The sequence below is a fragment of the Grammomys surdaster genome, unplaced genomic scaffold (genome assembly GCF_004785775.1).
Source record: "Grammomys surdaster isolate TR1022 unplaced genomic scaffold, NIH_TR_1.0 61, whole genome shotgun sequence".
In the NCBI taxonomy this organism is placed as follows: Eukaryota; Metazoa; Chordata; class Mammalia; order Rodentia; family Muridae; genus Grammomys; species Grammomys surdaster.
In genome coordinates, this window is record NW_021604563.1 from 16,870,959 (window position 1) to 16,898,736 (window position 27,778).

Below are 27,778 nucleotides of genomic sequence, written 5' to 3' on the forward strand. Positions count from 1 at the left end.
TTCTCTCTTTCATGTTTTTAAGTTTTCATTATAGAGCTTGCTCACTTCTTTGGTTAGTTGTATTCCAAGGTAATTTTTGAGGCAATTTCAAATGTGATTATGCCCAGGATTCATTCCTTAGGTGAATTGTTACTGGCATATAAAAAGGTTACTAATTTGGGTATGTTAATTTTATATCCTGTGACTTTGCTGAAATTATTTATGAATTTTAAGATTTTCTGATGAAGTTTTTGTATGTTCTTATCTCAAATTTATACAATCTGCAAATAGAGATGTTTTGACTTCTTTCTTTCCTATGTATATCTCTTTTATTTGCTTTTCTTGTCTTACCCCTCTGGCAAAGTCTTCCAGAACTATATTTAGAACAAAATGTAGAAAGACTTTTTTGACTCCCTAATTTCAGTTGCAGCATTTTGAGTCTTTTCCCCATTTAATATATCGCCGGCTATAGGTTTGTCATAGATAGCCTTTATCGTGTTGAAATGTGTTCATTTAAATCTGAGTTTCTTCAGAAATTTTTATTATGAAGGGATGTTGTATTTTGTCAGAAGTCTTTTCTGTAGCTGTGGAAATGATTATGTGATTTCTGTTCTTGAGTCCATATATATGATATATTTCTTTATTTTCATAAGTTGAATAATGACTGTATTGCTATAATAAAGCCAACTTAATTCTTTTGAGTGATTTGTTTGATCTTTTTAAATTAAGTTTTCAAGTATTTTTGCAGGTGTATCATGGAGACTGGCCTAGCTAGGGGAAAGGATCGATTGATTTTAGAATAATGTCTAGGAAAATTTGATGCTGTATGACACTTTTTTTCTGGGCAGTAACAAGATTCCATCCTGCACTTTTTTCCAACCCCCAGAGCAACTAGAACACCAAAGTACAGTGGTAGCTCTGTGGAATTGTAACTAAGATTAACATTCTTTTGTAGATTGAAGAAGGTAAGAATAAGAGTAGTCTACTTTTGAGGTTCTTCATATTGCTTCTGTGTTCCCTCCCTTAGCTACTAGTGATTTTAGGTGGTGCTGGACTTTATAAGAAGTGGAAAGTTAATTGAAGATTATCATCAGCTTCCAGGAAACTGTCATCCATATAGTGGGAGAGGGAGTACTTTATAGTGATAGCACTCTTTGGGGGTCACCAAAGTTCTGTAAACAACCCCTTACCAGTGTTCTTTAGGAAAGAACAATAAATTAATTTGTCTCATCTTGGACATGATGAGATTGTGTTTTGGTCTGACATGGTGCCTATCAATGTTTAGTAGACATTTGTGTTTGTGCACGTTTTCCTGGGAAACTTTAATGTAACATGTGAGCATCTAAAAAGGATGGGTATTGTGCATTGTGAAAGGAATATTCTGCTGATGTCTTATAAGTTCAATTAATCTGGGATGTCATTTAATTCATATATTTGTTTATTTTCTGACTTGATGTCCTATTAGTTAGTGAAAGTGAACACTGAAGCCACCAACTGTTAATTTGTTAGGGTTAATCTTATCTTAGTATCTAGTAATATTTTTTTTTGAAATCTGGTGCATGTAGGTTTGGTGTGTATATGTGCAGAGTTGTAGTCTTTTGGATGCATTATTACTTTATTCAAATATGAAGTGTCCTTTTTTGTCTCTTCTGACTCACTTTGAGCCAAAGTTTATGTGGTTAGTTTTCATTATCAATTTAAAAATCTATAATCTCTGTGAGGGATTGGTCTGTGGGACATTATTTTAATTATGTTAATTATGTGAAAGGAGCCTCTCACTGTGGGCAGTCAAGCTCTCCTAGACTATATAAGAATGAAGAAGGTAAACTGAGCATAGGCTTGAAGGCATTAATTCTCTCTTTTGTTCTTGACTTGTGGTTGTGACATGACCAGTTCTCTCAAGCTCCTGCTGCTCATCCTTTCCTGCTATTTTCAGACTGTAACCTCAAACTGAGAGCTAAAATAAAAGCTTTCTTCCCTAAATTGCTTTTGTCAAGCAGGGTATTTAACCACAGCAACAAAATAGAAGTCTATTTTGTCAGATACTGGGACATCAGCTTCTGCTTGTTTCCTATCTGCATTTGTTTAAAAAGGATTGTCCTCCCTTTCACCTTAAGGTAGCAATAACATCTACCTTTTTATAGTAAGATGAATTTGTTGGAGACAACAAAGAGATGGTTCTTGCCTTTTAATCTAGTATGCTATCTAATATCCATTAATTGGGAAATTGATAAAATTTATTTTCAGACTTATTACTGAAAAGTGTCATTTTGTTGACTATATGGTATATGATGTTTACCTGTTACTCTTAATCGAGGATATTGTTCCTTTGACCTCATAAATATATTTATCTTTCTTTTCAGTTCAAAGAATTCCTTGAAGTATCTTCTTTGGTACTTGCTTAGTGGTCCTAAACCTGCTTTTGTCATGGAAGGTTTTCCTTTTTCTTTCAATTGTGACAGATCTGCTAGTTATAGCAGTTATTGTCTTTCCAAATTTGAAATATGTCACTTTTAGATCTCCTAGATTTTTAAATTTCTTTTTCTAATGCTGTGATTTACTTTTAAAATTAATTTATTTATTCACTTTACATCCCAATATCAGTCCTCCTTCTCATCCCAATCTCCCCTTGCAGCTTTTCCCCATCATTCCCCCCTCCCATTCTCCTCTGAGAAGGTGGAAACCACTGAGCATCCTTCTGCCCCCTAGAACATCAGTCACTACAGGACTAGGCAGATCCTCTCTCACTGAGGCTGGACAAGGTGGCACAATTAGGGGAACAGGATACAAGGGAGCCAAAATAATCAGGGACAGCTTGGCTCCAGTTGTTGGGTGACCTGCATGAAGACCAAGCAAAACATCTGCTACATATGTGGAGGGGATGCTAGACCCAGTCCATCCACGCTTACTCTTTGGTTGGTGGTTCAGTCTCTGGAAGCCCCCAAGGGTCCAAGGGTTAGTTGATTCCGTTGGTCTTCCTTTGGAGTCCCTATAATCTTTGGACCCCTCAGTGTTTCCCCCAATTCTTCCACAAGACTTCCTGAACTCCATTAATGTTTGTCTGTGTGTCTCTGTGCCTGTTTTAATCAGCTGTTGGATGGGGCCTCTCAGAGGACAGTTATGCTAGATTCTTGTCTGGAAGCATAACAGATTATCATTAATAGTATCAAGCACTGGTTCTTACCCATGGAGTGAGTCTCTATATGGATCAGTCATTAGTTTGTCATTCCCTCCATCTCTGTTCTATCTTTGTCCCTTCACATCTTGTAAGCAGGACACATTTTGAGTAGAAGGTCTTGTGGATAGGTTTCTGTCCTGATCCTTCCGCTGGAGTCTTCTCTGGCTACAGTAAGTGTCCACTTCAGGATTCATATCTCTCACTGCTAGGAGTTTCAGCTAGTCACCCACTGCTAGGAGTTTCAGCTAGTCACCTTCATAGCCACCTCGGGGCCACAACATGTTCTGGTCTCTGGGAAGTCTTAGAGATGCCTCCTTTGTCCACAATTGAATTCCATTGTCTTTACCCTGTTCTCCTTGGACCTAATCTGCCCCCTGCCTCTCCCCATCCTTTCTTCTACCCAGTTTCCTCCTTCCATCCACCTCTGATACTTATTTTTATTTCCCTTTCTGAGAAAGATTCAACCAGTGTCCCTTGGGCCCTCTCTTTTATTTGGGTTCTTTGGGTGTGTGAATTATAGCATGGTTATCCTTTATTTATGGCTAATATCCACTTATGAGTGAGTACATAGCATACATGTCTTTTTGGGTCTGGGTTAACTCACTCAGGATAATATTTTCTAGTTCCATTAATTTGCCTGCAAAATTTATTGTGTCCTTATTTTTATTTTTTTATTTTTTTGCAGATACAAGCAGCTTTGTGGTTTTTTTTTTTTTACATTATTTTGGGCTTTTTTACAAGAGCAAAAACATTCAATGCAATCAAACTTATATTGCCTTACAGCCAATGGTTTCCTTAGGAAAGGAACACACAGTTGAATAACTTGTAATTCAAACAAATCAAGTCCCCACTCATTTCCTTCTTTTCTTTTAAGTTGGCCACAGTAGAATCATTTTGGTTAAATGTTTGTATTCTCTCTCACCTTTATTCATACTGAAATAATACAATATTTATAAACCAAACTATTTGCTGTTCAGAAAGCTAGAAATATTCTACATAATAATTTTGATATGCTAAGAAACCACACAAAACTGGCATTTGCAAATGGATAAAATAGGATAGACTGCTTGAAAGGAAACATAAATAATAATTTTTACCTAAATAATTTTAATTGAGTGAACATATTCGTCTGATAATATAGCCTTTATCTTTGAATATAAAAGTGCTTAGATTACCTGTAATAAAAGTAACAAAAGTCTCAGAGAACTGAAAATAATTTAAATAAAGATGGTACACCGAGAATCAAAATGACTCCTATGCTGTCAGGCATGGAGGGAAGTGTGACTCTACTTGAATTCAGAAGGAGACTAAAGAAGGAGATGGAACACACAGACCTTCCTGCCTGAAGAAGACAGACTCTGTCCCTCAAAGGCTTCCATGTACCTTTATTTAGATGAAAGTCACTGACAGAATTAGGTACCTCAGTTAGACTTTGCAAAAATGCCAAGTTGAGATACTTTTCTTGACTGTCCTATCCTAGCTGTGACACTCACTAGAGAGCTGAAGACATTAGCAGGCTCCTTTTTGTAACCCATGTATAGAGGACAACATCTATTGTCCTCATGAATGCTGTCTGCCTCCTTTTAGACAGGGTCTCTCAGTGGCTCCATGCTCACTCAGTAGGCTAGGCCACTAGTCAGTGGGCCCCAGATGTACTACTCCTCTACTGAATCCCCAGTGCCTGCATTTCAGACACATGCTACCAAACCCAACATTTTACATGGGCTCTAAAGAACTGAATTCAGGCACTGTACTAAGTGGGTTATCTCCTCAGCCCCACCCAAGGGCACATCTTTAACAACATCTAGACCCCTAAGATTTCATACTAGTTAAAAAAATATATCGGAGTGGGGAGGGAGGGAGAGTAGAGGGAGAGAATGAGAACATAGCAACTGAGCTGAAGAGTTTTCATGTCCAGTTGCTCTGAAGCCTCACACTAGGGCAGGCTTATTAGTACAGTAACAGGGAGAGTGAGTCATTTTCCTCTACATTCTGCACGAGGAACTCTCAGAGCGAGGGTAAGATATTGGGCTGAACCCCACCCCCAAATTCTGGTAGTATGGATATACCACCTACAAGGAAAAGGGTATGCAGTATGCCTGGCTACCCAATGCCAAGGGCATATATGCTGACCCCACTCTACTTAATACTACTGAGATTACCTATCACATTTTCAACAATCTTCCATCTTAGATACACTCACACGTTACCACTGAGGACAACTACATAGCAAAGAATGCACGATTTTATTTGAGGTAGACTAGTAATGTGTGGGTTTCTATAATGTTCCTTTCTCTAGGCCTAGGAGGATTTCAAATGACTTAATTTCTTAGTGTTTTAGTTGATTACTCTTGGAGTAATCTTTATAAAAAGAAAAAAAGTAACACTATCCTCACTGTAGGATAGGGTGCTCTCTGCAGGTCCAAGGCCAGACAGCTAGCACAGAAGGGTCTAGCTGAGAACAAGTAGAAAAAAGAAAGCTAACCTGTACATCCAGCTTCCAGCCCACTTGAGGAGAGCCTCTTTAACCAGCTGGCTGCCTGCCTCCTTGACAGCAGGCATTTGGTGAGCAAGCAGAAGGCCCAACATCACAAGAATGAAAGTGAGTAGCTGGTCTCTATTCTGAAGTACCAATGGCAATGCTTACTCTCCAACCCACAATCAGAAGAGAAATGCAGAGGCTATAGGCCCCACCAACTCCACTACGGCTTGTGCACAGCTACAGGACTAGTTAATAACCACTTCTATCTCTAATCACAAAAGAACGTCTGAGTTCCAGAGAATGGAAAGTAGGAATCTATTTTCTTTGGATAAGCCTTAGATCAAGCAGGAGTTACTATGTTTCTTTAAAAAGTTGTTTCTTAGGTTTGTAGAAATAGAGCAAACACCACTAAGATCACTGAATATTTTATCATCCAAACGGAATAACTCTGGGGCACAAGGGAACACTAGTGACAGGGAAAACAATTATGCCAAGACAACAGACATAAGCAGGACCATCCTGAACAGACACCCAAAGTGAACAACTGATGTTTGCAATGTTTACATTTCCTTTAGAGGTTGTCTACTAATAATACACTATAACACTGGACGAATTTAATATCAAACAGAGTAACAGAGTTTTGATTTGTGGGAAAGGCACATTTCCTGGTGATGGAATGTGCCGTTCACCTTTGACCCCACCTGAATTTCCCAGCATAAGCTAATGTGGTTCTCCGCCTTCCCAATACTGCTATCCTTTAATACAGTTCCTCACGTTGTGGTGAACCCTCCCCCAACCATAAAATTATTTTGTTGCTACTTCATAACTATAATTTTGCTACAGCCCTTATCTAACATTCAGCCCCTATGGGTGTCATGAACCCACAGGTTAAGAACCACTGGTCTAAAAGAATAGTCTCTGTGTCAGAATTTCTCCAGCACAAAACAGTAACTGTGAGGAAATTACTTAGATTTACTTCTTCATTTTCCTTCCTCATATATTTACTGGAGACATTTAGCATACTCTGTTCCATTTAGCAACTTCAAAAGGACAAGTCCCAATTAAAGGACTAGATCATAGAGTATTTTAAAATCTTTATATTAACCACAAGATTCTCATAAATACAATTCCACAAAATACTTTTAAAAAGCTCTACGAATGTACTTGGTGAGTGGCTGCAGGAACCGAGACGCAGGCAGCACTGTGGCAGGAGAGCCCAGGCTGGTGCTGGGCTGTGGCACAGACCTTCAGTGTCTGAACAGCAGCATCCTCTCCGAGCACTTCTGTCCTACGAGGTTTGCATACTCCAGCACAGTGGCCTCCTCACTTGGGTCTTCCTGGTGGTTCTTATAAACACCGTAAGGCATGGCAGATAGTCTGTGAAACACCCGTAGTTGGTCAAGTTCCTTACTGTGCCCTTCATCCTCTGCTTGTGGGTCCTGGTTGAAACGGCAATACTTAGAGTTGTCCAGAGAAGGCAGGCACTGCTCAATGGGTACCCAGACATATATCTCAGGACACAGCAAATCGGAAGGTCTATACTGACCCTTGTATCTCATCTTGGGATAGGAATGAATGTAGAAACCCATGTCATAATAGCTTAGTTGTGATGTTTTCTCATACAGTTGTCTAGTAAAAGCAATTTATCTTAATGCTGAATAGACACCCAAAGACAAAAATGAATAATCAGAATCATAGTATACACAGAAGACACACAGTGTGGTAGGATGTCTATCACCCCACAGCAATGATCTTCCCATCAAGACAGTACTGCTGGTGAAAAGAGCCATAACCAACCACATTCTGGTCCATTAGCAGGGTGCTCTGCCTCCAATGGTGAGTTGCAAAGGAATCCTGTAAACAGGCTCCACAGTTGGCTTATCAGGTGGATCCTTGTGAATAATCATCTGGTAACGTTCATAGACCTGGTAAGACTCCTGAAATGTGGCTTTGAACTGAGGCTTGGTGGAGAAGATCTTACCACCCTCACCTCTAACTTGTGCATTCTCCAGTAAAGATTCAAAAATCAAATCTTCAAGTGACTTGGGCCCGTTGGATTTAGCCTTTGGTAACAAAGATACTGGCTGATCTTGAGCCTGGAAACCCTCAAAGGCTCCAGCTGAGTTCTGGTGCATCAGGTTTAACCTTTTCCTTTCTTTCCTCATTTCCTTTGCTTTTCGACATGGAGACTTACTCAAACCAGCCCCTTTACCTGGATTAGGACCAATATGAACTTTGATTGAATGTGATGGTTTACCAGAGCCCAACTTCTCCTCTATAGCTTGTGGATGAATTAACTCTTTAGATCCTTTTCTTTAAACTGTTTCTTTCTCCATCTTTTCACTCTCTATGCTTCCTTTGAGGTCATTGTTGAGTGTTTTAAGGTCACACTTCATATCCAACTTGTTCATTAATGTAAAGTCATCATCAACAGTATCCTCCATTGTAGAATCCATGGGCTCATCCTCACAACTGCCTTTCGAGATCTCTCCTTTAGCCAGAAATTTCAGCATTTTTTTCAAAACTTTCTTGTGAGATTTTGATGGCTGAAACTGTAAAGGATGACACCTTATTGTATACTGAGGACAGCATGTTTGATTCATGACAGGTTTGTACACATATTTTCCACTTCTTCTCCATCCTCTGTCTATAAGATCCTGATAATCCTGCACTGTCATGGAATGTGCCCACATGCCATGGGAGCGACTGCCAAAGTTGTTCTTGCAATAGCCACACTGGAAGGAGGTCTGGTCCTCAAAATACTCTACAAGACTGGGCGAAGGCACGCTCCAGGATGCCATCTCTTCGGCCATGCCGCCGCTGCGCCACTCGGTCCTACGCAACAGCCGCTGCCTCCACCTTCGCCTCCACCACCCCAGTCCTTATTTTTAATAGCTGAGTTGTAGTCCATTGTGTAAATGAACCACATTTCTTTACCCGTTCTTCAGTTGAGGGGCATCTAGGTTGTTTCCAGTTACAGGCTATTATGAGTAAAGCTGGTATGAATATAGTTGAGGAAGTATCCTTATGGTATGGGGGGGTTATCTTTTGGGTATTTGCTCTGAAGTGGTATAGCTGTGTCTTGTGGTAGAAATTTACCCAATTTTCCTAGAAATTTGATTTCCAGAGTGGTTATGTAAGTTTGTACTCCTGGAAGCAATGTAGGAGTGTTCCCTTTGCTCCACATCCTGTCCAACATGAGCTATCACTTGAGGTTTTTTTTTTTAATCTTGGCCATTCTAATGGATGTGAGGTAGAATCTCAGAGTTGTCTTGATTTGCATTTCTCTGATGACTAAGACATTAACATTTCTTTAAGTGTTTCTGAGCCATTAGAGATTCCTTTGTTGAGAATTCTTTGTTTTCCTCTGTACCCTGTTTTTAATTGAATTATTTGGGTTGTTGGTGTCTAACTTCTTGAGTTCTTTATATATTTTGCATATTAGCCCTCTGCCAAATGAAGGGTTGGTGAAGATCTTTTCCCAATCTGTAGGCTATCATTTTGTCCTATTGACAGTGTCCTTTGACTTACAGAATCTTTTCAGTTTCATTGGGTCCCATTTATCAATTGTTAATCTTGAGACTGAGTCATTGGTGTTTTGTTCAGGAAGTTGTCCAATGAGTTCAAAGTTATTCCCCATTTTCTATTCTACTAGATTTAGCGTATCTGATTTTATGTTGTATTTGATCCACTTGGACTTGAGTTTTGTGCAGGGTGATAAATATGGATATATTTATATTCTTCTACATGCAGAGATCCAGTTAGTCCACCACTATTTGTCGAAGATGCTTTCTTTTTTCCATTGTATGATTTTTGGCTCCTTTATCAAAAATCAAGTGTCCATAGGTGTATGGGTTTATTTCAGGAGCTTCAAATAGAATGCATTAATCATCCTGTCGGTTCCTATACCAATACCATGTAGTTTTTTTTATTACTATTGCTCTGTAGTATAGCTTGAGGTCAGGGATGATGATACCTCCAGAAGGTCTCATTTCTTTCTTTCTTTCTTTCTTTCTTTCTTTCTTTCTTTCTTTCTTTCTTTCTTCCTTTCTTTCTTTTCTTCACACTTGGGATTTTTCTTTAATTTTTTAGCACACAATGTACACACTTCCCTTCCCCTCTAAGTTAGTGTGACAATCTTCCATAATAAACTACTTAAAGAGAAGCTTTGGTCAAAAATGGAATGAGATAGCAAAATCAAAACACAACAAAATGAAAGAAAAAGCAAAACAAACCACTACTGTCTGTAAATCCCACACTTCATCCACGACATCCACACGAACACACGCTAGTTGCTTCAGTGTGACAGTGTTTTCTCGGGCCAGTGATCCTCCCCGCCAGTGAGCAGCAGAGTGTGCTCAGTCCCGTTCTTCATGCTGGATGGCAGAGGCTCACTCGGCTTCACATTATCCGGAGACCCTGGATGGAAGACTCTAGGGTCTTGAAATCCCAAATTGTCATGGCTCCATCAATGCCAGTAGTGCAAAATTTGCGACAATCTTGCTTGTCCACTTCATAAATAGACACTTGAGTGATGCTGTTCTGGTGCAGTGTTTCCAAGGCTGTGTTTTGGTCCTCGGTAGTGGCCCTCTTGTCCATGTTACGGAAGCGTTCCATAGCAGACATGTTGTGCTGGATGCTCCGCTTTGGGACGTCTAGTTTGGACACAAAGGTCAAACAGCCACGGTAGTTGTAGTTAAAGAGCATCGGGCAGCAGTCATGGCCGGCAGCCACAACGCTGTTCTCTGAGACAAATGACACACTGAGCAGCGGCAGGAACTCCGTTCTCAGAGTTGAAACCTGCATGCTTTTTGAGGCATCAGCAACAGACACGGTGCTGTCATGGCTGACCCAGGCCAGGCGGCTCCCACTGGCAGAGAAGCTGACCCCATGCACCCAGCCGCCTGAGCCACTGCCACCAAACTCAGACATCAGCTGACCAAAAGGCATCTTGCTGCCCCAGGGTGTGCTGGCTAGCTTCTCATCCACCTCTTTTATGTAGGCAGAAAACACTCTGCATTTGAAGTCACAGGCGCCTGCAGCCAGCAAAACATTGTTGGGATGCCAGTCCAAGCTGAGGACCATGGAGCGAATCGGCTTCTTAATGTGCTTGCTCACCCAACAGTCATTCTCAGACTCAAAGTAACAAACAGAGATGAGCCGGGCTCCACTCCCCACAGCAAACTTGTTCTCAAGTGGGGACCACTTCACGAAAGTGGCTGCACGGTTAATCCTCAGGATCACCAGGGTGGGCTTCCAGATGCCATCTTTCTGACTCCAGACATAGGCGTTGCGGTCCGTCCCACAAGTGACAATGCGGTCGCTCTTAGGAGCCCAGTCAATACCTGTGATGTGTCTGTTATGTTCCTTCAGCTCATAAGCTTTCGTCCACTGACTCCCATTCTTCTTGTAGATGTGCACCTCATGATTATTGGGGCTCAAGGCAATCTGGGTACAATCCCTGTTCCAGGCATGGCAGGTGATTGGCTCTAGCAGAAACTGATGCAGAGACATGATTCTTAAGTGTTTCCACAAGTCAGAAAGCTGGGGTCGGGGAGGTCGGGAGGTCCGGAGCGGGCGATTCGAGGACTCTGGTCAGTCGATGTGGACAGGCTCCGGCCCTTTCTTTCTTTCTTTAATTGTTCAGGACGGGCTTTGTTCCTGGTTTTTCATATGAAGTTGAGAATTGTTCTTTCAAGATCAATAAAGAATTGTGTTGGAAGTTTGATGGCAATTTCATTTAATCTGTAAATTGTTTTTGGTAAGATGGCCATTTTCACAATGTTAATCCCACCTACCCATAAGCATGGAAGATCTTTCCATCTCCTGATATCTTCTTCAATCTCTTTCTTCAGAGACTTATCATACAGGTATTTCTCTTGCTTGGTTAGAGTTATACAAAGATGTTTTATATTATTTGTGGCTATTATAAAGTGTGTTGTTTCCCTAATTTTTTCTTAGTCTGTTTATCATTTAGATGAAGGAGGGCTACTGATTTCTTTGAGTTAATTTTTCATCCAGCCACTTTGCTGAAGGTGTTTATCAGCTGTAAGAGTTCTCTGGTAGAATTTTTGGGGTCACTTAGGTATACTATCTTCTCATATGCAAATAGTGATAATTTGACTTCTTTCTTTCCAATTTGTATCCTCTTGGCCTCCTTTTATTGTCTAATTGTTCTAGCTAGAACAAGTACAAAATTGAAGAGATAAGGAAAGAGTGGGCAGCCTAGTCTAGTGCCTGATTTTAGTGTAGTTGCTTTAAGTTTCTCTCCATTTAATTTGATATTGGCTATTGGCTTGCTGTACATTGCCTTTATTGTGTTATGAATATGACTTGTATCCCTGCTCTCTCCAAGCCTTTTAACATGAATGGGTATTGGATATTGTCAAAGTTCTTTTCATCATCTAATGAGATGATCCTGTGTGTTTTTGTTGTTGTTTTAACTTTCAGTTTGCTTATATGGTATATTGATCGATTTTTGTTAAGTGCACCACTACCCTTGCATTAGTGGGATGAAGTCCACTTGATAATGGTGGATGTCTTTGATGTATTCTTAGCTTCAGTTTGTGAGTATTTTATTTTGCATCAGTGTTTATAAGGGAAATTGGTTTGAAATACTCTTTCTGAAATACTTTTTAAAATTTCCATTTAGTGTTTGCATAGTTTAGGTATCATGATGACTGTGGCTTCATGGAAAGTTTGACAATGCTCTTTCTGTTTCTTTTCTTTTTAAAAAATTATCTGAGGAGTATTATAATTATTAGTCTGGTAGAATTCTGTGCTAAACCTTTCTGGCCCTGGGTTGGTTTTCCTTATTTTGTTTCAGTGGGAGACTTTTAATCACTGCTTCTATTATCTTAGCAGTTATAGACTATTTAGTTTATCTGATATTGATTTAACTTTGGTAAGTGGTATCTGTCTAGATAATCATCCATTAATTTAGATTTCCCAATTTTGTTGAGTAAGGGCCTTTGAAGTAAGACCTAATGATTCTTTGAATTCCCTCAGTGTCTGTTATTGTCTCTCATTCAATTTCTGATTTTATTAACTTGAGTATTATCTCTCTGCCTTATAGTTTGTTTGATTAAGGCTTTGTCTGTCTTGTTGATTGTCTCAAAGAATCAGTTCTTGGTTTCCTTGATTCTTTGTATTGTTCTTTTAGTTTCTACCTGACTGATTTCAGCCCTGAGTTTGACTATTTCTTGCCATCAACTCCTCTTGGATATGTTTGCTTCTTTTTTTTTCTAGAGCTTTCAGGTGTTATTTTAAATTGTCAATATGAGAACTCTTCAATTTCTTCTATTCCTATTATTCTTAGTTTTGGTATTTTCATAGTGGTCAAAATAACCTGGATTGTTTTGTGTTAGAAACTTTTTGGCTTTAGCATTTTCTTTGACCAATGTGTCAATTTCTTCTATGGTATACTCTACAAGTAAGATTCTCTTTTCTGATACTTGTATTCTGTTGGTGGTGTTTATGTCTATAGTTTCTGTTTTCTTTCTTAGGTTCTCCGTTTCCAGGATTGCCTGAGATTGTGTTTTCTTTATTGTTTCGAATTCCATTTTTAGGTCTTATAAGACAGTTTTATTAATTTCTTTCACCTGTTTAATTGTATTTTCCTGCATTTCTTTATATTTATTCATTTCCTCTTTAAGAGCATCCACCTTTTGATTGTATTTTCCTGTATTTTTATAGGTATTTATTTGTTTCCTCTTTGAAGGTGTCTATCTCTTCATAAGATTAGATTTAAGGTCATTTTCTTGCAATTCAGGTGTGTTAGGATATTCAAGGATTGCTATAATAGGGCAGCTGGGTTCTGGTGGTGACATATTGCCCTAGATTTTGTTGATTGTGCTCTTATGCTGGACTTTAGTCATCTGGTTGTCCCTAGTATTGGCAGGCCTGCTGATTTCTGCTGGGAGTAGGCCTCTAGGGCTGCAGTTAGAGCAGGGAATTGTGTGTAGGGTTCTCACCTGGTGATCACTGATGGATGTTCATGTCTGGGGTTGTGGTTAGAGGTGTAGAACAGGAAAATGGAGCACAAAGGTGTCATAGTAGATCTCAAGGCTGCTGGGCTTGCTGGAGACTCAGCAGGCAGACATTTGGAGCTTGGTGAACTTACCTGGTTGGCCCTGGCAGCAGCAGGTCTCCAAGGATGCTGGCCAGGGAAATGTGATTTTTAAATTTCTGTTGAGAAATCCACCATTATTTTTATGAGCCTGCCTTTATATGTGACTTTGTGCTACTGTAAACATGCTTTCTTTGTTCTGTGTATTTTTGTTCATTACATGATGAGTTAGAGTTCATTTCTGATCACATCTGTTAGGTTTTCTAAAAGCTGACTGTATTAGGATTCTTTAAAGAACTGATATAACTCTCTTTTATTCTTATAGTACAAGTGTTTCCCCTTGTCAGCCGGGGTTAGATGTTTGTAGGGTCTGCTAGGTTGGAAGTATAGTCACAAGACTGTGACACAATACTCTCTAAGTTTACTTTTTCATCATCCCTGTTTTTCCCTATGAAATTTTCAATGCCATTCCTGCATGCTTGTCCTGGTTATGTTTTTGTTAATTGGACATGAACTAGAACCATTTGAGAAGAAGAGGTCACAATTGAAAACATGGACCAATCAGATTATTTTGTAGACTACCTGATGATTGGTTTGGAATGGTCCACTCCACTTTGTATATATTGCCTTCTCTGAGCAGGTAGGTCTGTAGTATACTAAGAAATCAGGCTGGGTAAGCCAGAAGGAGCAAGCCACTAAACACTGTTCCTCTATGGCCTCTGCCCCAGGTTCTACCTTCAGGCTTTCACTTGAGTTCTGGCCCTGAAATTCCTTTTTGATAAACTGGTGACTTGAAATATGTCATTTCTAGTCTCCTGGATTTTTAAGTTCCTATTGACAAATCCATCATTATTTGGATGCGTCTTACATTACGTGTAAGTCAAATAAACTCTTTCCTCCACAAGTTGCTTTTAATCATGGTGTATTATAACAGCAATAGAAAGCCAAATAAGACAATGCTTGTTCACCCCAGACCTGCATATTTGTAGGGTATCTTGTGTAGCCATTCACTTAACAGTGGCAGGCTCTGTGGCCAGTTTCAGTCCCTGTAGAACTAGGTGTGGTGAAAACTTTGGCAAGTATGTTCTTGTAACCAGAGGACAGAATGGCTGGGGACAGAAGATAGAATGGCGACATGAATGAATTAAAGTTATCAGGTAGGGCTAGAGACCCTCAGTTGTGCTTCCACACCTGGAGAATGCTCAGATCCAAAATTCTGTGGTTGTACAGTGTTCATCGAACTTGTTAATCAGGCTGGAGCCCTGCGGTGCCTTAACCCACCCAGAGTGATGGCTGAGACTGAAGCCTCATGGGTATATTGCATAGTGCTTACAGAAGGGACTGAAGTCTTACAGGGCTGAAGTCTTGAAGAATTCAGTCTTTACTGGGGCATCAGCAGGGCTAAAGGTCAGGGAAATGGGCATTCCTCACAGCACAGGTAGGAAGACTCATTTCCTCACCTGGGTGAAGGATCAGTCAGGCATGCCTTTCTTTAAGGGGTTATGGGTGGAGTTGAGCCCTGCTGTGCTGATTTTACTAGAGGACAGGACAGGTTGAAGCCTTAACAGTACTGTACTTTTTTTGAGATAATGGGAGGGAACTAAGCAAAGGTTTTATAACAGCTGTCCTAAGTAAACTGAAAAATCAAAAGAAAAACATGTGCAGAGAACAAAAATAAGACAGGACAATAATCCATGAATGAAGTAAAATAAATTCAATCCATAAAGAAAAAATACATCATTATTATTATTTTCAGAATGAGAATCAACATGATACTTGAAACTGACGAAACTGCAGTAATAGTGTTCAATTCACTAGAGGTGTTCTGAAGAGCAAAATGATAAAGAAAAGAAAGCACACAAAACCTAAGGATCTCCATCACACAGAGAAGTAAGCTAAGAATGTTACAGGGGTCTCAATGGGGAAAGATAAAAAGGGAGAGAACTTGTTTGAAGAAAAAGAAAAAGAAAACCAAAATTAAAGACTTGACTATATAAATGCAAGTACCTTCATAAACTCTAGATAGGATAGAATCAAAGTGATACACAGTGAGATGCATTGTAAGTAAGTTGTAAATTCAAAACAAGTGAATTTGAAAGCATCAACAGAAAAGCAACATATCAACTTAAAGACAACTGAAGTAAGATTATCAGGATGGCATATATCAGTAAAACCTTTCAGACAACAGAAAAATATATTTAAAGTACTGAAAGAAAGTAACTAACAAAAGAGAATCTCATATCTGACAACTTTACATTTCAAAAATGACAAATTAAGGCATGGTTAGAGTTAATAGACATTTTGTGCAATGATGAAATTTTTCTTTCTCCTTGAAATTTAAAAAAGCCAGACAGTAACTAAAATGTAGTAAAATACACTTCTTTAATAAAAGGTAAATATATGAGAAAATATAAACAAAAATATTGTAATTTTTGTATAATGCACCACTTTAAAAAGCATTAAAACTATAAATTGAAATAATTATAAATATATATCAATAAGGAACAATGTATGAAATGTGATGTGTAACTTTACTAACATGAAGTGAGACTGACAGAACTGTAAAGGTCCCTATTTACATGTGCTTGAAGTTGGTACCATATTAAAATAGATTAAACTTTAGGTTTTTAGAAGTATTCTCCATGGTAACTCAAAATACAATGTCTATAAAATATTCAAGAAAAGCATATGAGAAATGAATAAAAATGGCATGGTAAAAATAGGCCAAACATTAAAGAATAGACTAACGGGCAGAAATTGGAGACAAAACAATTTCACACGCATGCAAGCACACATTCAACAAGGTGACAGCAGTAAGTCATTTCCTGTAAGTAATTGCTTTAAAGTGTAAATGGATTAATCTTTTAAATCAAAGGTGTAGATGAGCAAAATGAATTTTCTAAGTTCAGCTTAAACTCCCAAACATGAAGAGATTAAAAATGAAAGGATGAGAAAATATATTTCACAGAAGTAGTGGCAGAACAGATCAAGAGTTGATGTCCTGATGGGAAATATGATATATTTTTTAGCAATAATTCATTATAGAAGACAAGTGATAGTATTAAAGTGATAGTGTTAAATTCATAAGGAAAAACTCTAAGCATATGTATATACCATTCATTAGAAGTCCTCAATATACAAGGCAAACAGTGAACAATTGAAGGAAGCCCTACAATCATAGTTGCTAACTTTGACACCTTTAAGTAGCATCGCCTTCGATGATTCACAGAAAAATAGAAAACCAAAAATCCATTGAGAACTTAAGAGCAATTGGACCTAAAGTACTTATGCAAAGTGATCTGATCTTTGCAACTATAGTGGAAAACAATGCCTATAAAATATTTTTCAAGGAATACCATATATTAGGCCATGAAACAATTTTTTTGGATACTTTATTTATTTACATTTCAAATGTTTTCCCCTTTCCTAATTTCCCCCTGAAAACCCCCTACCCCATGCCTGCTCCTCCTGCTTCTATGAGGGTGCTCCCTGAACCCACCCACCCACTCCTGCCTCCCTGCCCTGGCATTCCCCTATACTGGGGCATCTAGCTTTCACAGGACCAAAGGCCTTTCCTCCCATTGATGCCCAACAAGGCCATCCTCTGCTACATATGAAGCTTTTAATAAGTAAAAAAAGATTAAAATATTACAAATAATCTCTTCTGTTTACAATGGAATGAAACTATAAATCAAGAATAGAAGGAACATTTGGAAATGCACAGATGAGAAATTACACTGGGACTAATGAAAATAAAAGCACAGCATGCCAAAATTTATGAGATGTAGCATAGTGCTGAAAGGTATTTATGGTAATAAATGTTTTATTTTTAATTAGAAGTGAAGAAAAATCTTAAACAACTTAATCTTAAACATTTTAGTTAGGAAACTCCATATAATGAAGACTTACTGCCAAGCTAGAAGAAAAGACTAACAAAGGTAGGGTTAAGGTAAGTGATAGTGATTATAGAAAGATAACAGAGAAATTCAATGAATCCAGAAGTAATGCTTTAAAACAATAAACAAAAGAACATACCTTTATTCAGATTGTCAGAAAAGCTGGGTAGTGATGTTGCATACCTTTAAACACAGCACTGAGGAGACAGGCAGGCAGATCTCTAAGTTTGAAGCCAGCATGGTCTACAGAGGGAGTTTCATGAAAGCCAGGGCTACACTGAGAAGCCCAATCCTGAAAAACAAAAACAAAAAAACAAACAACACAAAAAGCCAGAGGTGGTGCACAAGCCTTTAATCCCAACACTGGGGACATAAAACCAGGAAGATCTCTGTGAGCTCTAGACCAGCTTGGTCTACAGAGAGAGTTCCAGGATAGCTGAGGCTACATAAACTGTCTCCAAAAATTAAAAAAAAAGGTAAGTAGATAGGTGATAGATAGATAGATAGATAGATAGATAGATAGATAGATAGATAGATAGATAGATAAAAGAAACCAAGGACTAGATTGTGAACAAAAGGTCAGGTGCAATGGTATACATCTGCAATCCCAGCACTCCTGAGGCAGAGGCAGGCAGATCTCTGTGAGTTCTAAACTTACTGTTTGTGAGGATTTATTTTCAGTGCTTATTCTTATTTTTGTCATGAAGCTTATCAGTAGATACATAGTGACTATCTATTGCATGTAGATTACACTTAAGATTTGACTCCATCATTAAAGAAGTGGCTCATAATCTAACTGATCATAATAAAATATCTTATATAATTACCAAAAATTTTAATGCAAGAGGTAAAATGTAGTACAAAGGCAGTGGGAAGGTTCATAAAAGACTTCTGGTATAAAAAGGCGAAGAGACCTCCAAAGATTCCAGAAGCACTAATGACTGCTCAGTCAGAATGTGAGGGTAATATGGATGCTTTCTTAGGGACTTTTTTTTTTGCTTAACCCACTCTCCACACAAATACATTTAAAGATATAAAAATAGGGATTAATAAAAAATGGCTCAAGAGTTAGGAAAACTTGCTGCTCTTGTTAGAATCCAGGTTTGATTCCTAGCACCTACATGGTAGCTCACAACCATCCATAACTCCAAGGGACCAGATATCCTCTTCTCATCTCTAAGAGTGCCAGGCATATAGAATATATATAGATTATATATAGAATATATATATATATATATATATATGCAAAGTAATCAAACAATAAAATAAAAATAATTTCATTCAGTATAGAATGAATATAAATGGATTGGGAATTGTATTCAGACCATATGCTATGCAATTTATTTATCTTTTTAATTGATTGTTTTATTTATTTACATTTCAAATGTTGCCCCCTTCCTGGTTTCCCCTCCGCAAATCCCCTATCCCATTCCCCTTCCCCCTGCTCTGTCACCCACCTACCCTCTCCTGCGTCACTACCCTAGCATTCCCCTATGCTGGGGCATTTATCTTTACAATTAGACAAAATAGGTTTTATAAAGACAGGGTCTACAGAGTCATGAATTCAGTCAACAACATCTGGTTTCATGAGAATTTTGTATCAATGTATATTTCTTCTATAAAACCAATCTTCCTATACCATGATTGTTGTTTTAAATTCTGTGTTCTGGAGTTCATCTAGGTAATTTTCATTGACAGGCACATCTATAGGACTGGTACGTTTTGGAGAAAAGACACTAGCTCCATCTTTCATAAGGCTTGTATTCTGGAGATGAGTTTATCATAGATAGACCAGGTTGGGGACAAAGACAAGGTGTGGGGTGGGGTGGGTCTAGAGGTTGGAAATGGTTTGATTGGGATCAAGTCAGGAGGACAGACAGTATTGAGCTGGTATACAGGATATATAGGATGTTAAGTGAAGGTTATAAAAGTGTGGAACAAAAGAATAGAGGATGTAAATAAACTTCCAAATGAATTCAAAGACAATACAAATAAACAGCTGAATGAAATAAGTCAACAGGATATAAATGAGAAATTAACCAAACAAATTCAATAAAATTGGGAAAAATAAAATTTACATTTTATAAATAAAACACACTTTAAACCAAATATAAAGCTCAAGTAAGAAAGCCTTACCTAGAAAACAGAATATCAGATACTGAAAACAAGTTAGCTAAACTTGAATATTCAGACATTGGCAGATGTAAATAGCAGGAAGTATGGATGTAACAAACAAGATCTATGGGAAATATTACAAGATCAACTTTATGAGGCTGTGGCACAAACAGCAAATCAAATCAGTGCAAAATGAAAAAAATCCCAAATATAAAGGAACGCAGAATCACGCAGAATCAGAAGGCATTTAGAACATCAAAAATAGAAGGTCATAGAAATGAACAGTAAGGCTAAGCTGTTAAAATGCTGTGCCATTCTTGCAGAGGACCCAAAATCCCTTCCTAGCACCAATGTTGGGCATCTCAAAACTAATGGTAATTCCAGCTCTAGATGATATGGCCACTTTATGCAATGGTGTACACACACCACCACCACCACCACCACTACCACCACCACCACCACCACCACTACCACCACCACTTAAAAAAATAATGAAATATAAGACCATAAAAAGACTTGTCCATTGATATGGCTGTCTCCTGAGGGGTTCTGCCAGAGCCTGACAAATACAGAGGTAGTTGCACGCAGCCAGTCATTGGACTGAGCACAGGATCCCCAATGGAGGAGTTACAGAAGGACTGAAGGAGCTGAAGGGGTTTGCAACCTCATCGGAGGAACAATAATATCAACCAACCAGAACTCTCAGAGATCCCAGGGACTAAACTACCAACCAAGGAGTACACATGGAGAAACCCATGGCTCCAGTCACATATGTAGCAGAGGATGGCCTTGTCAAGCATCAATGGGAAAAGAGGCACTTGGTCCTGTGAAGGCTTGATGCTCCAGTGTAGAAGAATGCTTGATGCCCCAGTATAGGAGAATGCCAGGACGGAGGGGAGGGAGTGGGTGGGTGGGTGGAGGGAACACCCTTATAGAAGCTGTGGGAGGCAGGATAGCATAGGAGGTTTGTGGAGGGGAAAACAGGAAAGAGGATAACACTTGAAATGTAAATAAATATCAATTAAAAAATGAAAAAAAGGACTTGTTCATACAAAATTATAGTTAAAACACAAGACATAGAGGACAAAGAAAAAGTACTGACAGTTACATTTAAAAAGCAGTTAAGTGTTCATACTGGCCTTATTTGTGATAGCCAGAAGCTGGAAACAACTCAAATGTTCCACAATGGAAAAAATAGATATAGAAAATGTGATTCCTTTATACAATGGAATTCAGCTATTAAGAATGAGAATGTCATGAGTTTTGCAGGCAAAAGGATGGAACTAGAAAATATCATCCTGAGTGAGATAATTCAGACACAAAAGGATATGCATGGTATGTACTCACTAATAAGTGGATATTAGCCAAAAAAATTACAGAATACCGAGGATACAATCCACAGAACTCAAGGTTAAGAAGCAGAAGGGCCCAAGTGAGGATGCTTCAATCCCACTTGAAAGGGAGAGGAAAACAGAGAGCAGAGGGAGGGAGGAACATGGGTGGGAGAATGGAGGCAGAAGGGCAGGGAAGGGGGGGAACATGATCAGGTATTGGAGGAAACAGGAGTGAAACCCTGAGGGCCAGCAGAAAGAGTGGAAACAGGCAACCTCAGGAGGTAGGAGGTGGGGGCACCCTCTAGAATGTACCAGAGACCTGGGAGGTGAGAGATTCTCAGGACTCAAAGGGAGGGACCTTAGATGAAATGCCCAACAGTGGGGAGAGGGAACTTGTAGAGTCCACTTCTAGTAGAAAGACAAGGCATCAAGTGGAGGAATGAGGTTGCCATCCCACAGTCAAAAACTCTGACCCAGAATTGTTCCTGTCTGAAAGAACTGTAGGGACAAAAAATGAAGAGTCTGAGGGAAATGAGGTCCAGTGACAGGCCCAAAGTGGAATCCAGCTCAAGGGGAGGTTCCAAGGCCTGACACTATTACTGATGTGCTTACAGACAGGAGCCTAGCATGGCTGCCCTCTGAGAGGCTCAACAAGCAGCTGAAAGAGTCAGATGCAGATATTTACACCCAAACAATAGACAGAAGATGGGGACCCCTGTGGATGAATTAGGGAAAGGATGGGAGAAGCTAAGGAAGAGGGTTACAGAATAGGAAGACTAGCAGTCTCAACTAACCTGGATTCCCAGGATCTCTCAGACACTGAGCAACCAACCAGGCAGCATATACCAGCTGATATGAGACCCTTGCCATACATACAGCAGAGGACTTCCGTGGCCTCAGTGAGAGAAGATGCACCTAACCCCAGAGAGACTAGAGGCCCCAGTGTGTGGGGAGGCCTGGTGGGGTGTGGTTACATCTTCTTGGAGACAGGGGAGGGAGAGTTGGATGAAGAACTGTAGGAGGGCATAACGGAGGAGGGGGCTAATGACTGGACTTTAAAGAAAGATTAAAGACAAAAAACTGAAGCTATTAAGTCATGTGCAAACACAAGTACATTCAAATGACAGCAGAATTTTTTTTGGATTTTTTATTGGATGTTTTATTTACATTTCAGGTGTTATCCCCTTACCCCATCACCCCCACCCAGGAACCCCCCATCCCCTCACCTCTCCTTCTGCTTCTCTGCTGATGTACCCCTACCTACCCCCCCCACTCCCACCTCCCCACCCTCAAATTCCCACCCACTGGGGCGTCTGGCCTTCATGAGACCAAGGATCTCTTCTCCCACCTATGCTCGACAGGGCCTCCACCCTTACATATACAGCTGAAGCCATGGATCCCTCCCTAAGTGCTCCCAGGCTGGTGGTTTAGACCCTGGAAGGTCTGGTTGGTTGGTATGACAGGAGAATTTTTTAAAGAGATCATTAAGAGCCAGGAGAACATGGCATGCTGCTCTGAAAGACAATAGAAGCAAACCTAAGTTACTATATCTAGCAAAGCTATCCACCATAATTGAATGAGAAAAATTAACTTCTCATGATAAATACAAACTAAAGGAATAGAAAATATACTTGAAGGAGTCCTATCCACTGAAGAGAACTGTAGATTCATGTATGAAGCCACATGAAAGATTAAACCATGGTAGAACAACAGTTAAGCTGATGAAGAACAGTAACACATGGCCAAATATAAAACTGAAAAGTGATGGGAAATAATGTACAATAGTCAATAATAATTTGGATAGCAATGGTCCATACTACCCTGCCAAATATGTGGGCTACCAGATTAGACTAAAAAGAATATGGTTCAGATAATTGTTGTCTCCAGGAAATACATTTCACTAGGACATATCTTTTTTAAAACTTATATCCTAATAAAATGGAAACTATAAAATAAATGCATAGATTTACAGACACATATGACTCACAAAGATAAACTGAAAAGAAATAAACAATTTAAACAGATTGAAATGAATGATAAGATCGAATCCGTAAAGAAATCTCCTAACTTAAAAAATACCACCACCAACAACGCAGGCTCAGAAGGATTCACTGCTAAATCCAAGCAGAGCTTTAGAACAGAATTAGAACGCTAGTGTGCTCAAATTGTTTCATAACCTAGACGGTGAAGGGATACTTTGCTTTATACCAATCTGTTTATAAAATAGCTTATCCTGATACACACACAAGATAAAGAACCAAAAAGAAGAAAAACTTAAGTCAATCTCTCTGACTCACAGTTTCTTAAAAAAAATACCTTAGAGTAAACTTGGCGAAAGAAATGAAAGATCTCTATACTGAGAACTTTAAAACACTGAAAAAAGAAATTGAAAAAGAAAATAGAAGATGGAACAACCTTCCATGCTCATAGATTGGAAAAATTAATATTGTAAGAATTACCATTGCATACCAAGCAATCTCCAGTACCCATGTAATTCCAAAACAAAATTTTAATGTAATTCATCACAGAATAGGAAAAAAACACAAAAAACAAAAATGTAAAGTAAGGAAGCAAAAAATATCCAGAGTGAAAAGAACAATGTTGGAGACACTGCCATACATGATTTCAAGTTACTCCACAGAGCCATTGTTAGGGCTTATGCTGGTTTAGTAAGTGGTAGTGTAAGAGTAAAAATTAAAAACAACTTGGCAAAGACCACAGGACGGCTTGCTGAGCTTGCTGAGAATAGCCATAATAAAAATATCAACCCCCTCTAGGGACGAGGTGACCGGAAATGTAGAAACAACCAAAGACATATCTTGACCAGTCTAAACATGCCCAAGTGAGTAATGGGCCACCTGGTGTTTATCCTAGAAGGTCTGAGGCTTCATGGTCAAAAATAGTGGGCCATCCAGCCTGTCAAAATGATTGCTTACGCAAAGTGCTGATGTTTGAAATATCCAATCATATGTAACCGCACCAGAATTTCCTGCTTTTCCCTTCCCCCTTGTTCCTCCCCCTATAAAAGTTCTAAACTTCCTGGGGTCTTCATCGAAATCCTCTCCCCTGCGTGGGATGAGTTTTGATCCAAGGGCCCTTGTTAGTAAACTGCCTTTTGCCATTTGCATCGAGTCAGTCTCTCATGTCTCCTTGGGTGCGCACTGATTGGGACTTGAGATGGGGTCCTCTTTCTGGGTCCTTACAGTAGTTATAAATTCTCCTCCAAGATCCATGACTTCACTAGTCTTGGCTAATTGGCTAGGTTTTCAGAACCAGGCATGGTCTCCTCTTGTTGAGCGGATCTTAAGTCCATTTAGAAAATAGTTGGTTACCACCAAGGTATGCATCGACCCTTAGGGTTTTCATATCAAGCTGGTTGTTTTGGTTCAAAGTTTTCCTGCCTGAGTAAGACTGTTGGTTATCTCCCTCCTTTGGGACTTGCACTGCACCCCCTGGAACCATGAAAGCTAGTCTTCAGGGAGGAGGTGAAAGTCCATTTCAGCTCAGGGACCTCTGAACACTTATGAAGCAAATGGTGTCTTAATCCATAACTCCATTCTAAATGTTTGTCCTCATACCCACAGATAACTCTAGTCCTCACTCCTTATCAAGGAACTTTTGTTTGCAGCAGTTGGAGACCATTATAGAAAACCACAACCAATTAAAGTGAAGAATTGTAGAATCCAGTCTGAATGAATACATCTACAATACAGCTCCCGTACCACAGGGATCATTGCAGAAGAGTGGGTGGAAAGATTGTAAAATGCAGAGAATGAGGGGGTTTGCTGTGAGACCGTGTCTCCTAGAAACACCAGAAGCCACACCTGTAAAGACTCACCAACATGACTGCCCAAACAAAGGCTGAACAAGGGCAACAACAATAGACATACTGTAACGTGGATGGGAGTAGAGAATCCAGGAGGCCTCAACCAAAAGAACTATCGGCAATTAGGGGATGCTGAGAAGAAGGGGAGAAATAATCCTCCCCAGTGAAAAGCACACCAATTGGTTTTCCAATACCAAATGGTCAGCCCTGAAAGTGTATATACTAGTAACATTATACACACTGAGCAAATTGTACTTACACATTATGTTTATAACATATGTATTTATTTTTTTTATTCTCTTGAATTAAGCCATAAAACCTAGAGCTGCTATTCCAAACTTCCCCTACTTCTCTGTCATAAAGAAATTCCCTGAGCTATTTTCTCTGACTCAGACATCATGAGGCCATCATTCCAGAAAGGATCCTGTGTACCTAGAGGAATGGACAATGCGCAGGTCACAAGGAAGCTAACAACACGCTCTCTAAGCTCTGTCCTTTCAGTCTATTACATCAGCTGCAACAACGATTAATGAGAAAAGAGGCCATGAATACGAAAAGAGAACAAGGAGATTTTATGAGACGGTTTAGAGGGAAGAACGAGGAGGTAAATGACATAATTGTAATCTCAAAAAGTTAAATAAATAATTATAAACAACATTTCTGTATGACACTGTAGTGTTGAAACTGCATTTCCAATTGGAAGCAAATTATATTTTTCAAATTTTGGTGTACGAATGTGTATCAGTGTGTAGCTATGTGCTTGAAATTTTAAAATATTCTTTTAAAATAATTTTATTCTATTTATTCTTTGACAATTTTAAACAGGCATGTAGGTGTCATTCTGATTAAACTACACTTTCCCAAATGAACTGTGGTCAAGTATTTGGCTGTAGTTCCAAATATAGACACTAGATGGTGGAAGTGGATTTCTTTTAAAAAAAATGTTTTTCACCCTTCCAGGCACTGCAAAATAAGAAAACAAGTGGGTGCAACACAGCTTTAACAAATGTCCAAAGGCTTAGGATTTTCTTATGGAGTTAATGGCAAAATATTAAACTAATCGCTTGAAATGCAACAAAAGCTCACATTATGATAGTTTTGTCTGAAGACAGTGCCATTTTTTTAGACCTAGAAATGTCACTTTTGAAATTAAAACATGAATTTAAATAAAAATTACTGGCTCTTTCACAGAGAAAAGAGGATTTAGCCATTGTCAAGATAACTCCTCGACAGGACTCTGTGGCCAGCTGGAAGTCACATGTTGATCGCCTTTTTGAATAGAAGTGCTATCATGAGTGACGTTTGTTTGCCCTCAAGCCCGGCTCCTGAGCAATAAGCAAGGTGCTTTTTCTCTTTGAATCAGTGACAAAGAGGAAGCCTTCATATATTATCAGCCTTAGGACTGACTGCTTAAAATATGTGAGATTTCCATAGAAAATTACCATTTAAAAAAGAAATTCTTTTGGATTTTGAATTCATTTGATTTAATAATGTGAAAATAGAGATTATGTTACTCCTCAGTGACTGTGTTTCTGAAGATATTTTTGGCTGAGATGTATTGTCTTGTAGCCTCATAACATTTAATTTAACTCAACTAACTCTTGTCATTTCATTTTCTCATTCAGGGAAACAAGATTCCCCAAAGCATTTGCAACCATTTACACTCTTGTTTTTAGAAGAGTGAGAGGAGCTAGGAGAAGGGTCCTTACTGCCTTGTTATTTTGATCCACTGGATTGTTGAGCTGTTGTGTCTCTCCTTCAGAAACTAGTATATTGTGTAAAAAGAATAATAGAAGTGATCTAATGGAGCCTTTAAAGAGCAAAGCCTTTGACACATAGCTTTAAAAAATAATCCAACTCCAATGTGTGTGTGTGTGTAAAATATTTAAATAAAATTTGAAAATTGAATATATGAATAAAGCATGCTCAGTGAACATTTTATACATTCATTTCTGCCAAATAGTAACTATATACTCATTTTTGAAAGAAAATTGTTTTATTATTTATTTATTCATTTATTATTATTTAATCTTTTTTACAGTCCAGTCGTTATCCCCCTCCTAGACAACCCTGTGACTGTTCCTCATTCCATACCTTCTCCCCCGACCCCAGTCACCAAGAGGATGTCCCAACGCCCCAATCCCCACTCCATCAGACCTCCCCATTCCCTGGGGCCTCAAGTCTCTCCAGGGTTAGGTGCATCTTCTCTCACTGAGGCCAGACTAGGCAGTCCTCTGCTGTATATGTGTTTGGAGTCTCATATCAGCTCATGTATGCTGCCTGGTTGGTGGCTCACTGTCTGAGACATCTCAGGGGTCCAGGTTAATTGAGACTACTGGTCTTCTTATGGGGTCGCCCTCCTCCTCTGCTTCTTCCAGCTTTTCCCGAATTAAACCATAAAGTTCCCCAGCTTCTATTCATTGGTTGGGTATAAGTATCTGTGTCTTTCTCAGTCAGCTGCTTGTTGGGCCTCTAGGAGGGCAGCCACACTAGGCTCCTGTCTGTAAGCACACCATAGCATCAGTTATAGTGTCAGGCCCTGGAACCTCCCCCTGAGCTGGATCCCAAGTTGGGCCTGTCACTGGACCTCCTTTCCCTCAGTCTTTTCTCCATTTTTGTCCCTTCAGTTTTTTGACACAGGAACAATTCTGGGTCAAAGTTTTTGACTGTGGAATCGCAACCCCATTTCTCCACTCGATATCCTGTCTTTCTACTGGAAGTGGGCTCTACAAGTTCCCTCTGCATTTCATCTAAGGTCCCTCCTTTGAGTCCTGAGAGTCTCTCACCTTCCAAGTCTCTGGTACATTCTAGAGGCTTCCCTCACCTTCTACCTCCTGAGGTTGCTTATTTCCATTCTTTCTGCTGGCCCTCAGAGCTTCACTCCTGTTTCCTACCCCCAA

The 27,778-nt window shown here is 39.2% G+C and overlaps 2 pseudogenes; both read right to left on the minus strand.

Moving 5' to 3' along the window:
• Window positions 1-6,886: 6,886 nt before the first annotated feature.
• LOC114638400 lies at window positions 6,887-8,444 on the minus strand (annotated as a pseudogene).
• A 1,520-nt stretch (window positions 8,445-9,964) lies between these two features.
• LOC114637642 lies at window positions 9,965-11,226 on the minus strand (annotated as a pseudogene).
• Window positions 11,227-27,778: the final 16,552 nt, after the last annotated feature.